We start from the raw sequence: 13,762 nt of genomic DNA, 5'->3' as shown, positions 1-13,762 counted from the left end.
TTAAAATTCTTACAAAATATACACGTGAGACACGTGAGGTTTAAAATGCCACATCTGATATCTGAACCCAATGAAAAGGGTGTGTGGGAAATTTCCCTAAAAAAATATATTGAAAATATCTATAAACTGTTGGTTTTTTTTTTAAATGAAAAAAAAAAAAAAAAAAGTATGGGGTCAACGAGAGCAGCCATTCTAATTTTGTTTGAAAGGTAAACCACAAAAATCATGTTGGCGTTGGTATTAGTACGTGATAAAAAATTATAAAATGCCTTACGTCAGTGGGTGCGCGTATTTGCTTTCTTTTCTCATTTGTTATTTTGTCAGCGATTACGTGATTGTGTTTAAAGCCCATCTCAACACCAAGTATTACTCTGCCGAAGGGAAAAGGAAACTCGAAGAGAATAGCCCGCAAAAAAAGGGAAACAGGCCCACGGTGAGCAAAAAGCCAGCCTCGCAGGTTCAAAAAGGCCTGGTACGTTAGTTTTCTCTGAAAAACTTGAAGGAGCCCTACCACAAAAAGGATGTGCGAATCGCACCTCCAAAGCACAGATTCTACCCATGCAATATTGGCGGTAGTTGCAAAGAAAGAGTGAGCAAGAAGCTAGCGGGATGGAAAGAGAAACTTCTTTCCATTGGTGGTCGAGAAATTCTTATCAAAGCCGTAGCACAAGCGGTGCCCACGTACACCATGGGCTGCTTCCAACTCCCAAAAACCTTGTGCGATGACTTGGAAAGAATGATGAGAAACTTTTGGTGAGGCCAAAAAAACTAAGAGTCAAAAATTGCTTCGGTTAGTTGGAAGAAGATGTATAAGTCTAAATTATATGGTGGCATGGGCTTCCGGAACCTCTAAGCTTTTAACATAGCTTTACTAGCAAAACAAGGGTGGTGGATCCTCACAAATCCCAATTCCTTGGTTGCTCGGGTCTATAAAGCTAAATACTTTCCCTATGATGATATTCTAAGCTCAAGGATCGGAAGTAATCCAAGCTACGCTTGGAGGAGCATCCATAACAGCTTGCAAGTTCTTAAGGAAGGCACTCGATGGAGGGTGGGGAACGGAAAAAGGATTCATATCTAAGATGATAGGTGGCTCCCAACACCAACCACCTATAGGGTGATCTCGCCTCAAACAGACTTTGACAACTTCTCAATGGTCTCATCACCCATTGACGAGGACATAAAATGGTGGAAACCTAACTTGGTGAGATCTACCTTTCTACCTTTTGAAGCTGATTCCATTCTCAAAATTCCTATTAGCTATAGCCTTCCTAAAGATTAGCTCATTTGGATAGGTAACAAAAGGGGCTCCTTCACCGTGAAGAGTGCTTACTATATAGCAATGTGTGTGGTTGAAGAAAATGGAACCGATGAAAGCACAGTTGAGCTCAATCAATTCTCTTTCTGGAAAAGAATTTGGCATCTAAATGTTCCCCCAAAAGTTCGGATCTTTGCGTGGCGAGTTTGCAGAAATGGCCTTCCAACTATGGTTAATCTTAGATGTCGCGGCCTAAACTCATCTGGTTTTCGCTCGCTTTGTGATAAGGAAATGGAATCTCTCCAACATGCCCTTCTCCACTGCTCCCACGCCAAGCATACTTGGGTTCATTGGCTTGACTATCCCGTGAATTTGTCAACCACCTCTGCTGACATCGTGGACCTTGCAACCCAGTTTATTGGAAAAGGCAAGCTTAGTGTGTTGGACTTTTTATTCATGGTTATGTGGTCAATATGGGGAAACAGAAATCAAGCTTTTCACAATGACTCTGCAATCCCGCCTTCCCAGGATTAGGAATCCGCAAATAGAGCCTTAATTGATTTCATTGCTTCTCGGCTCACCTCTCTCCCATCTCCCCCACCAACCCGTGACCATTGGACTGCACCTCCACCAAGATTCTTTAAGATAAATGTGGATGGTGCAACAAATGATAGGGGAGGAAACTCCTGCATTGGAGTCATCATTAGAGACTCCTCGGGTTCTTCTATTGGTGCTCTTAGCATGGTCCTCCCTTCTTGCTTCCCAACAGAAATTACAGAAGCCTTTGCACTGCATCATGGGATCCTTTTTGCCTTGGAAATGCATATTGACCAGGCCATCTTTGAGTCCAATGCATTATCCATCATCCTCGCCTTAACCTCTGGGGTTGCTGGCTGCGATTTTGGACACATTCTCTAGGACATCAAGGCGGCGTCAAGTTCTCTTAGTCAATGCTCCTTCCATCACCTGAAAAGGGACGGCAACAGAGTAGCTCACTTGCTGGCAAAAGAAGAAAAATCTTCAGGCCAAACAAAAGTTTGGAAAAGAATCTCTCCCCCTTGTATTTTGAATAATCTTAGAGACAATTTGCTGTAATCCTTTTCTTTTGGGATCTGTTGTAATTCAATTTCATTATGGAATGATATTTCTTCCAGTTTTCCCATTAAAAAAAAAAAAAACCCACTATACATATGAAGAAAGGGAGTGTTACGTCACTACACTTTAAATTTGTGTTTGTTTAGATGTGAAATAGGGTGGATGAAAAACTTTGGAGAGAAAATGGGAAGGAAAATTTTTTTGAAGTGTTTTTGCTTAGGTGGGGGGAAGGAAAATAAATGATGGAGCCTAGGCAATGGCGGACCATCACAAGGACTGAGGGGGCATTGCCCGCCCACCCCCCCCCCTTCCCCCCAAATTTTTGAAAAAAAAAATTAATGAATTTTTTTTTTTTTTGGAATTATCTTAAAATAATTTGAAATTTTTTTAAAGAACCTCATCATTTTGAACCCCCATACTTGATAATATACATATATATTTAAGAAAGCCTAAAAATAAATATAACTTCCATTTAAATAGAAGAATAATGCTAGAGATACAAATTATTTTACAAAAAATATTACAAACTACTAATGTGGCAAGTGGATATTAGTAAATGAAAAAGTGATATTAATGGTGGGCTTAAATGAAAATCAATAAAAGGTTGGTCACATCAACATTTTGTAAAAATATTGTAAAATAGAATACAATCCAAATCTTTTTTTTTTCTTTTCAGTTCTTTTCTTTTCTCGCTGCTACTGTAGTTTTGTGTTTACAATATAAAAGTAAAAGTTCTGTGCAACTAAACTAGACAAGAAAGAGTGAAAGACAAGTTTGAAGCTTCAATAGGCCCCTTACCCATGTACAATGCTTGTGTGTGTGTTACTTTACTTTTCATGTGCTTTCTTTCTTATATTCCTTATTATACATAATTTGTTATTATAATAATCAATATATTATATACTGTATGACATTATAATTTATAAATGTACTCGATTAGTTTGATTAAAATGTACAGTATATACAACTATATTGACATGTATTTAGTTGTTGTTTAACATTACTATTTTAGATTTTATACACATACAAAAAATTTTATAAATGGCCCCCCATAAAGATAAATTCTTGGCTTCGCTACTGGGCCCAAGTGTTTTCTCCTTCGGCCCACCAAATAGTTTTCTCCCCAAAATGGAGAGAAAACTGAAGGGAGAAAATGAAACTGCTTAATGGACAAAAATTCTCTTGTGCACTTGCATATGGCCTTTGTTTGTACATTGCTCCGCTTCACTTTTTTTTTTTTTCCTTCCTCCTGGATGTTCCCTGTTTTTTTCTCCTTCCTCCTTCCTTCTTCTTCTTCTTCCCTCATTGCCTTTTCTTTTCTTTTCTTTTTTCTTTTGATTTAAGTGTACGTTACTCATATTTTTTTTTTTTTCGTTTTGCTTTCTTTTGTGTTTTGTTTTTGGTTGTTTGTCACTTTTTTGGTTTTAATTGGTCATCATTTTTAACAAGGGTACACGAGTAAATTTATACACTCACTTTTTCCATCCCTCTACTTTTTCAGTTCCAACCAAAAAAAAATGAAGGAAATTAAAATCATTTCTATCCTCCCACTTTTACACTCCTCCAAAAAAACAGACCCTAACTTAATAAGAACATATGTCATTATTTTATGTAATTGGTTAATCCTTTGACAAAACGCACTTTACTTGTATTTGGGTAGATCTAGGATGTGTTTAATACTTCAAAGAACATGTTGTTCAAGTCTAGTATTAAAGCCATGAAGATTGGACCAAGAAACAAGTGAAGAAAATGTGTTTACTAAAGCTGGACACCTGGTGGACACCTGTTGGACAGCTGCTCAACAGCTGCTCGACAGATAGCTATCTATCGAGGTTTAATGAGGCTTGACAGATGCTATCTATCGAGGCTATCTATCGAGGTTACGGAAATTAGAATTTTCAGATCTGATTTTTGGGCCAAGCTTTTGTATTTGTGTAGGGTTTCTTTTCTCACAACCCTAGACATATATAAGGCATATTTTAGAGGCTGTCACATAAGAGAATACAAGAAGAACATATGAAAAAGGTGACTGAAGCCTTATTCTCTCAAAAAAAGAAGCTACTGCGTCTTTGCGCCTTAGGGTTTTGTAACCAAGTGCTTCTTGATCTTCATTGTTGATGAAGTGAAGAACTTTGCAACCAACATCTTCTTCTCTCTAGTTGGTGATTGAAGTCGTGTACTGGGATTCGCGTAATTGGTTAGTCACGTACTGGAATCCATGCATCAAAGGGTGGCATTCATATATTGAAGAGTTCAGAGGTTCTGAAATGGTAGAAGGATTCTGCTGTGAGTTCATCTACGGGGATTGTAGAGTCTAGGGACAAAGGTTTTGTACTAGATCTGAAACTTCTCTTTACTATAATGAATTGCTTTTCGGGAAGGTTTCCCCCAAGGTTTTTTAATGTGAAACTAGTTGGTTTCATTGGTTTTCATAGGTCATCATATCTTGTCTTATTTATTTTTCCGCTGCACATAGTTTTGACATGATATTGATGTTTGTTTGTTTTAACAAGTTTTATGCATAATAAATCTAATTAACAACTTGGATTTAAAACTTGTTAATTCTATCGACCGGGGTCTAAATTTCCCAACAAGTGGTATCAGATCAGGTACACTCTGATTGAATTAATTTCCTGAGTGTGATCCTTAACCCCCGTTGTCATGGAAACTTTTGGAGAGTTATTAAAAGTTTTGAGCTTTTTAACTCAATTTCAGGAGAATTTTAATTCTTCTATGTCCTTTAGTAAACATACTAGGACACGTATCTTTTCATCTTTACAGCCAAAAACTCGTGCTGTGTGGGTGAGAAAGAAGCCTAAGACTTAATTGTCTTTTCTGTTTGTCCTCTGCTTTAATTCTTTCTATCTAAATTTGGACTCTCATTTCTTGATTTCTTATCTGCTTTTGAAATCATGCTTTCATGCATCTGCATTCTTCTATCATGCCTTCATGCATTTGCATTTTTCTTTCATGCTTTCATGATTGTTTACCTGTTTTTGTTTGACTGTTTAGTTTTTATTTTGTTTTGTTTTCAAAATTAAAAAAAATATATGGAAAAATTAGAAAAATACAAAAACAATGTGTGTATGTGTACATCGGTTCTTGTGAACCTTAAATTGGTCTTTGAAATAGAGTTTTCTAAACTTTGTATCTCTTGTAGCTTAGATGAGCATTCTTATGCACAACTAAGCAAATGAGCTTTGTAGCTCTTTGTTTGTGATGAGTAAGGTTAAGTGATCTCTTGAACTTAACACTCGTATCACTCTTTTTTATGGGTATAACTAGAAAACCTTAAGAAAAAGGCATAAATAACTATCTCACTACTGTTACCCGCCAATCATAATATGACATTTGTATGCTTCGGCATAGTAAAAGTGCAATGTCAAAAGCTTAACATAATTAGGTATTTCTTTTCTCTCTTTTATGTACTTATGCATGATTTGCTTAACAAAAATAAAATATGCAAAGAAAATAAAAGCAAAAAGATCAAAAATGCTTTAAATATGATTGCAAGCGTGTTTTCTAGGAGATGTGGGAGTTATAGGATGTATCTCGAAGGTGATAGTCCCCATCAAATAGTTATGATTGTGTGTGAGTTAAAGTGATTTTCTCATATCTCAAATCGTCATAACTTTGAGACACATATGTAATCTTGCGATGTTTTCACACACAACATGCAATATTCTTTGCTACTTTTGATACATGTGTAGGTACAATGTGATTTGGCCATCACAAGGTTTACATGTGTTGATGTATGCTCACTAAATTGTCTTAACTTGTTTTTGAAATATAAAATTGGTTATAATTGTTTAGTGTGTGTGTGTGAGTTTTTCAGATCCCTATGCTTAACTCTTTGTTGGTTGAAAGATGTTTTGAGAGGTTAAAATGTTGGTTGGGTCATTGGTTGAGTTGCATGTTTGATTGCATTCATATCTATGTTTTTTCTCTTCTTGAAAAACTATTTTTAAGCCTTCTCGACACTTCCTCGACACCTCTCGATAGCTGGCTTATCTGTCGAGTTCTTCTGCTGCCTCTCATCGAAATCTTGACATCTCTCGATAGCTAGGTGGATCGATCGAGAAAGTTTTTGTCTCCTCGATAGCTTCTCGATAGCTGTTCGATCCATCGAGGTATGCTCGATAGCTTCTCGACACCTCTCGATCCATCGAGATCCTCTGCATGCATTGTTTTTCACATGTTTTGCATGTTTCTTTTATCTTATCATCCATAGCATCTTGTTTCATTACATTCATGCATTTATATGGATTCTTTGTACCCCCTTGATCATTCTTGATCATCTTTATGTTTCTCGAGTGAAGCATTTTAGCTTCTTGTACCCATTCTCAATCATGACAAAAAGGGGGAGAAATTGGAGAATTTGTGGCTTCTTTCTTTAAGATTCTACACGTTAGAGAGAGAAATACATGACCTTTTAAGGGGGAGATGTGTTTCATCTTGTTAGGAGGAGTGTTTACCTCCTTGTTGATGTAGGAGCTACTTTTAGCTTCTTGTTCTTGTACCTTAGGTCTTGTGACCATGTTTGCATACATGATGCTTATCAAGTGGTATATGTGATGTTGTATGTTTTCTTCACCTATCTCTACATGTGTTGTTTCTTTTCTCTCTTTGTACACATGTTTCTTTATTTGTATGCAATCTATTATTTCTGTCTCACACTAAGATGTCTTGATGAGTTTTGTTTAAAGTGTTTTAGAAATATAGGTTGTCAAAGTCTTCCATGCCATGAACTCTCTTCTGGCAAAGTTTTTCAAGAGTTTGTCTTAGGGTAGAATTTATTGTATTCAACAAGTGAGTATGAGTTGAGTGAATTAACTTCTCTCATATGTTCATTTGTTTGCTGTGGTTTTGTCACGGATTGCCAAAGGGGGAGATTGTTAGGAAATATGTGGTTCACTTAATAAGAACATATGTCATTATTTTATGTAATTGGCTAATCCTTTGACAAAACGTACTTTACTTGTATTTTGGTAGATCTAGGATGTGTTTAATACTTCAAAGAACATGTTGTTCAAGTCTAGTATTAAAGCCATGAAGATTGAACCAAGAAACAAGTGAAGAAAATGTGTTTACTAAAGCTAGACACCTGCTGGACACCTGCTCGATAGCTGCTTGACAGATAGCTACCTATCGAGGTTTAATGAGGCTCGACAGATGCTATCTATCGAGGTTACGAAAATCAGAATTTTCAGATCTGATTTTTGGGCCAGGCTTTTGTATTTGTGTAGGGTTTCTTTTATTACAACCCTAGACATATATAAGGAATATTTTAGAAGCCGTCACACAAGAGAATACAAGGAGAACATATGAAAAAGGTGACTGAAGCCTTATTCTCTCAAAAAAAGAAGCTATTGCGTCTTTGCGCCTTAGAGTTTTGTAACCAAGTGCTTCTTGATCTTCATTGTTGATGAAGTGAAGAACTTTGCAACCAACATCTTCTTCTCTCTAGTTGGTGATTGAAGTCGCGTACTGGAATCCGCGCAATTGGTTAGTCACGTACTGGGATCCATGCATCAAAGGGTAGCGTTCATATATTGAAGAGTTTAGAGGTTCTAAAGCGGTAGAAGGTTTCTGTTGTGAGTTCATCTACGGGGATTGTAGAGTCTAGGGACAAATGTTTTGTACTAGATCTGAAACTTCTCTTTACTATAGTGAATTGCTTTTCGGGAAGGTTTCCCCCCAGGTTTTTTACTGTGAAACTGGTTGGTTTCATTAGTTTTCCTGGGTCATCATATCTTGTCTTATTTATTTTTCCGCTGCACATAGTTTTGACATGATATTGATGTTGGTTTGTTTTAACAAGTTTTATGCATAATAAATCTAATTAACAACTTTGATTTAAAACTTGTTAATTCTATCAACCGGGGTCTAAATTTCCCAACACTTTACTTTTCATGTGCTTTCTTTCTTATATTCCTTATTATACATAATTTGTTATTATAATAATTAATATATTATATACTGTATGACATTATAATTTATAAATGTACTTGATTAGTTTGATTAAAATGTACAGTATATACAACTATATTAACATGTATTTAGCACTTTAAAAAAATTAACATGTATTTAGTTGTTGTTTAACATTACTATTTTAGATTTTATACACATACAAAAAATTTTATAAATGCCCCCCCGTAAAGATAAATTCTTGACTTCGCTACTAGGCCCAAGTGTTTTCTCCTTGGGCCCACCTATAGTTTTCTCCCCAAAATGGAGAGAAAACTGAAGGGAGAAAATGAAACTGCTTAATGGACAAAAATGCTCTTGTGCACTTGCACATGGGCTTTGTTTGTACATTGCTCCGCTTCACTTTTTTCTTTTCTTTTTTCCTTCCTCCTGGATGTTCCCTGTTTTTTTCTCCTTCCTCCTTCCTTCTTCTTCTTCTTCTTCTTCCCTCATTGCCTCTTCTTTTCTTTTTCTTTTTTTCTTTTTTCTTTTGATTTAAGTGTACGTTACTCATATATATATATATATATATATATATATATATATATATATATATATATATATTTTTTTTTTTTTTACTATTGCTTTCTTTTGTGTTTTGTTTTTGGTTGTTTGTCACTTTTTTTGTTTTAATTGGTCATCATTTTTAACAAGGGTACATGAGTAAATTTATACACTCACTTTTTCCATCCCTCTACTTTTTCACTTCCAACCAAAAAAAAAGGAAGGAAATTAAAATCATTTCTATCCTCCCACTTTTCCACTCTTCCAACAAAACGGACCCTAAGGGTCCGTTCGGTTAGAGGAGTGAAAAAGTGGGAGGATGAAAAATATTTAGTTTTCCCTCATATGTGTTTTGTTGGAGGGTGGAAAAGTGGAAGGGTGGAAAACTCTTTTGTTTGGTTGGAGAGAAAAAAGGAATGATGGAAAATGTAATTTATATAAATTGACTATTATACCCTTGTTACATAATATGTAAGAAATAGAATTATTTGTACCCATTAAATAATATAAAATTTACCACATCATATATATAAATTTATATTATTATTTTTATTATTATAATGTAAAAATTAATGTTATACGGAAAAAAAAACCAAAAAATCAACAAGAAAAAAAAAAGATTAATGAGGAGTATAATGAGGACAATAGATTAGGTCATGTTGAGAGAGAGAGAATGAGGAGTATAATGAGGACAATAGATTAGGTCATGTTGAGAGAGAGAGAGAGAGAGAGAGAGAGAAGAGAACGTCACGTTGAACAAAAAAAAAAGAGAGAAGAAAACGTCACATTGAAAAAAAAAAAAAAAAAAAAAAAGGAGAACTTGGGAGGAAAAAAAGCTAAATGAGTTTGAGGGCATTTTTGTAAAAGTGTTACTCTAGCACTTTTCTCCCTAGATTTTCCTCCCAATTTGGGAGGAAAAAAATATGGGCCCGGGAGAGAAAACTTTCTTCCGGGTTTTCTCTCCTTATTTTCTTTCCCCAACCAAATAGTGGAAAACAACATTTTCCACCCTATTTTTCTCTCTCTATTTTCCATCCTCCCTATTTTCACCCCAAACGAACACACCTTAAGAGTACCGAATATTTAGCCGAATAATAGAGTTGTTTAAGAATTAAATTTAACATATATAATATTTAAAAATTAAATAAATATTATGTGTTGTGCATTAGACTTATCTATATATATATATTTATATATATATATATATATATATATATATATAATAATGATAATAATAGATGAAACTAAGAGAAACTCAAATTAGAACTCCAAATTATAGTTCCAATTTTGTGCCATGTGTCCTAAATTACTTATTTTTAAAGAGTTTCATTTCTTAATTTTAAAATCAAATGTGGGACCACATTATAAATATTAATCCAAGTGAGTTATTAAGTACAAAAACCAATGAGTCTAGAATAAATGAATCATAAAAAAAAAAAAGATGATGATTCACAATAAGTTTTAAGAAAAAAAAATGGAAAATTTACATTTTATACCTAATAATATCGTTATAAATTTTTTTAAAGAGTTAACAAAATATTAAAATGACTATCGATAGTATTTAAATTATATATATAGGAATTATATTATATATCTTATTGTATATCTTTAAGTGTATCCATGCATATGCATGGGGTTACAAGCTAGTCTATGTATATAATAATAGGTAAAAAAAAAAATCTAATTAAATTTCAAATTAGAATTCAATTAGAGTCTAATTATGCGCCATGTGTCTCATCTAATCTAAATTTTAGAATTTTGTGCCGAGTGAGTTAATTTAGTGTAAAAATTGAATTTCAATTAAATTTTAATTTTGCGCCATGTGTCCCATCTAATCTAAATTTTTAAATTTTTGTACCAAATTAGTTAATTTAGTGTAGAAAACGAGGAGTTCAATATAATAAACCATAAAAAAACATAAACATATAACCAAAAAAAATTTAAATTTATAAGTCATCTATATATATATATATTAATCGGTAAAGCTTAGAGAAAATTGAATTAGAATTTGAAATTATAATCCAAATTTGCGCCATGTGTATAAATTTATGTGGAAACTAAACCATAATTATCCACTTAAGCTTGTGCCATGTGCGTACTAAAGTTTTTTAATCTTTGTGTCAGGTGAGTTAATGAGTGCAAAATATTAAGAATCTAATATTAATGAACTATAATTTTTATTATAAAAAAAAATCACCCCTTTTGGCAATCCGTGACAAAACCACAACAAACAAATGAAGTATGAGAGAAGTCATAAATCACTAAACTCATAATCACTTCTTGAATACAATAAAATATAATTCTAACACAAACTCTTGAAAAACTTTGCAAGAAAAGAATTCATGGCATGATAGATTTTGACAACTTGTATTTCTGAAACACTTTAAACAAAACTCATCAAGGAATCCTATTGTGAAACAAAAATAAAAGATTGCATACATACAGAAACATCTGTATAAAGAGGGAAAAGAAACAACATCATTATATATATAAATATATCAAAGATAAATACAATGTTTGCTATCACTAAGTGGTCACAAGACCAATGTACAAAAAAATAAAGTATCTAAAAGAGAAAGAAAAGAAAAGATACATAAATCATCACTACATCCCTCAAGAAAAAAAACACTCTCCCTAACAAAAAGGTCCTATGCTAAATCTCCCCCTAAGTACATGACTACTCTCATACCCTAAACTACTTCCCCTTTGTCTTATCACTAGAAGAGCTAGCATCCTCATCCTCCTCATCATCATCATCATCACTAGAGCCATCATCATCATCCTCATCCTCTGAAGCCTGTGGAGATGGAGAGGGAAAAGCAATGAAGCCACAAAGGCGAGCCTGACATCATGCAATATGACCCACACAAGTGGTCACCTGACTCATCTCATTAGTGAGAGTGTCAAGGCGAGCATCCATGCGCTGAAGTTGCGCCATGATCGTATCAAGCGTCATACCACCCGCAGAAGAAGAAAGAGCGGAGGTGGATGGGGTGAAGGAGGCTAGAGGAGTCGCCATCTTGGTCCATAGTCGTTTCGGTCGATGTTGGGCCTCGCTCTGTCTAACGGATGCCGCGCTCAAGGTACCCATGAAGGTGAAGTGAGTAGACTCGAGATAAGAGACAGAGGAGTGGCGAATGATCCTTGTGATAATGGAAGGAAAGATAAGCTTATCACAGGTCGTTGTATTATTATAGATGTCTATAAGGGGGAGAATGAAATGAGAGGGAAAGTCAATAGTAAGGTCCTCAATGAGGGACAACAAAAAATGAGCACGAGGCTCAGTAATAGAATTATAGTGAGATAAGGGATAGAGAACAAATGTCATCACCATATTCAAGAATCTCGGACCTTTTGCAAAGCCCGAGCATGAGGTGTTTTAATGCTCACCCCATGAAGAAGGTATCTCACAAAATAGAGACAGAAGTTCGTCTTTGGACATAGTCATCAGACATGGACATTTGGGGTAATCCAAATGCGATTCCCTCGAAACATGTAGCACTTCGAAGATAAGCTCCGGAGTAACTACTAAATGAGTACCTCGAACAAAAGTAACAAACTGAGGTACTAAAGAATCAAAAACGTGCATATTGGAGTAGAACTCCTGTATGATCACGGAGGGACAACTCACGGGTATCTCACATAGAGATTCCCAACCCCGCTTGTGAATGACAGTCGGAAGAGTAGTATCGGAGAAGTCTGATAGGATAACATGGCGTTCCAAATGAATTCCATGTTTGGAGAAGTTCTCCAAGAAGTCCTTACGGGCATTCTCATCACGAAACTTGACATGTAGAGGAGTAGGAATAGAAAATGATGCCCTGGAACAAAGAGAGTTCCGGGACGGAGTAGTTTTACGCTTAGGTGCCATGCATAGACTATCCGAGAGAGAGAGAGAGAGAGAGAGAGGAAAGCAAAAAAGCACCATCAATAAAGAGTACCAGAAAAGAAAATGAAAAGGTACGTATGCATGAACAATGCATGAGCATGTGACGTATAACAAAAAAATGCATCATGGGCTCAGCCCAATCCAATCCTAACAACACACAAGGTTCCAACATAGAAACACACATCTATAATGCATGAAACATTGTGAAAATGCAAATGTAATGCAATGCATGAGCATATAACATCATATAAGAAAAACCCTTCCCAAAAATTTTACGGAAAACTCATCAATTATTTGCATTTGTAATATAATATCGGAGTAGTTTGAATGTTTAAAAGATAAAGAGAGAAGACCTTATAACCCATTTATTGATTATTTTCATCATTGGGCTTGGTACACCTCATTTCATGTGTATGGGTTACTCTCTTGTATATATGGAGCAAGGCTTTGTGTAAAAACGTAGTGTTTCTCCGTTTTTTACACATAGTAGTCACACAATCTCTCCATGAGAGAGAGAGAGAGAGAGAGAGAGCGCTTAGCCAAAAAAAAGGAATAGCAGAGAAGACAGACCCACACATGAAAGTTGACTAGAATAAGCTCAACCGGTAGTTTTCTTCTTCTTCACCATTGTCTTTCACTTAGAAAAAAAATCTTTCTCAATTATTTGCTTTTGATAATATTATTGTAAATAAGGAAAGACGCAATTGAATTAAATATCTACGTAAACTCAATTCAAGATACATATCATATCTTTTATATATATATAATCTAAAAATATGTCTCAAATTCTAGACATTCATTTCACCAATTTAGCAAATACACAAGTGTTTTTGCAGTTAACTTTCAAATTTTACACAACTTGATTTATTTATATCCTATAACAAAATGTCCTAATTTAACTTAAGAATTTGGAAGGGAAAAGCAAAATTATACGTATCCTTTACTATTCCTTAAACAAATATACAAATCACTATTTATTATAGGCCAAAAACAACAACACCACACCAAAAAAAAAAAAAAAAAACCCCAAAAAAAGATACAACTTTATA

The sequence above is a fragment of the Castanea sativa genome, chromosome 9 (assembly GCF_040712315.1).
Source record: "Castanea sativa cultivar Marrone di Chiusa Pesio chromosome 9, ASM4071231v1".
Taxonomy (NCBI): domain Eukaryota; kingdom Viridiplantae; phylum Streptophyta; class Magnoliopsida; order Fagales; family Fagaceae; genus Castanea; species Castanea sativa.
This window is presented reverse-complemented; position numbering follows the sequence as displayed.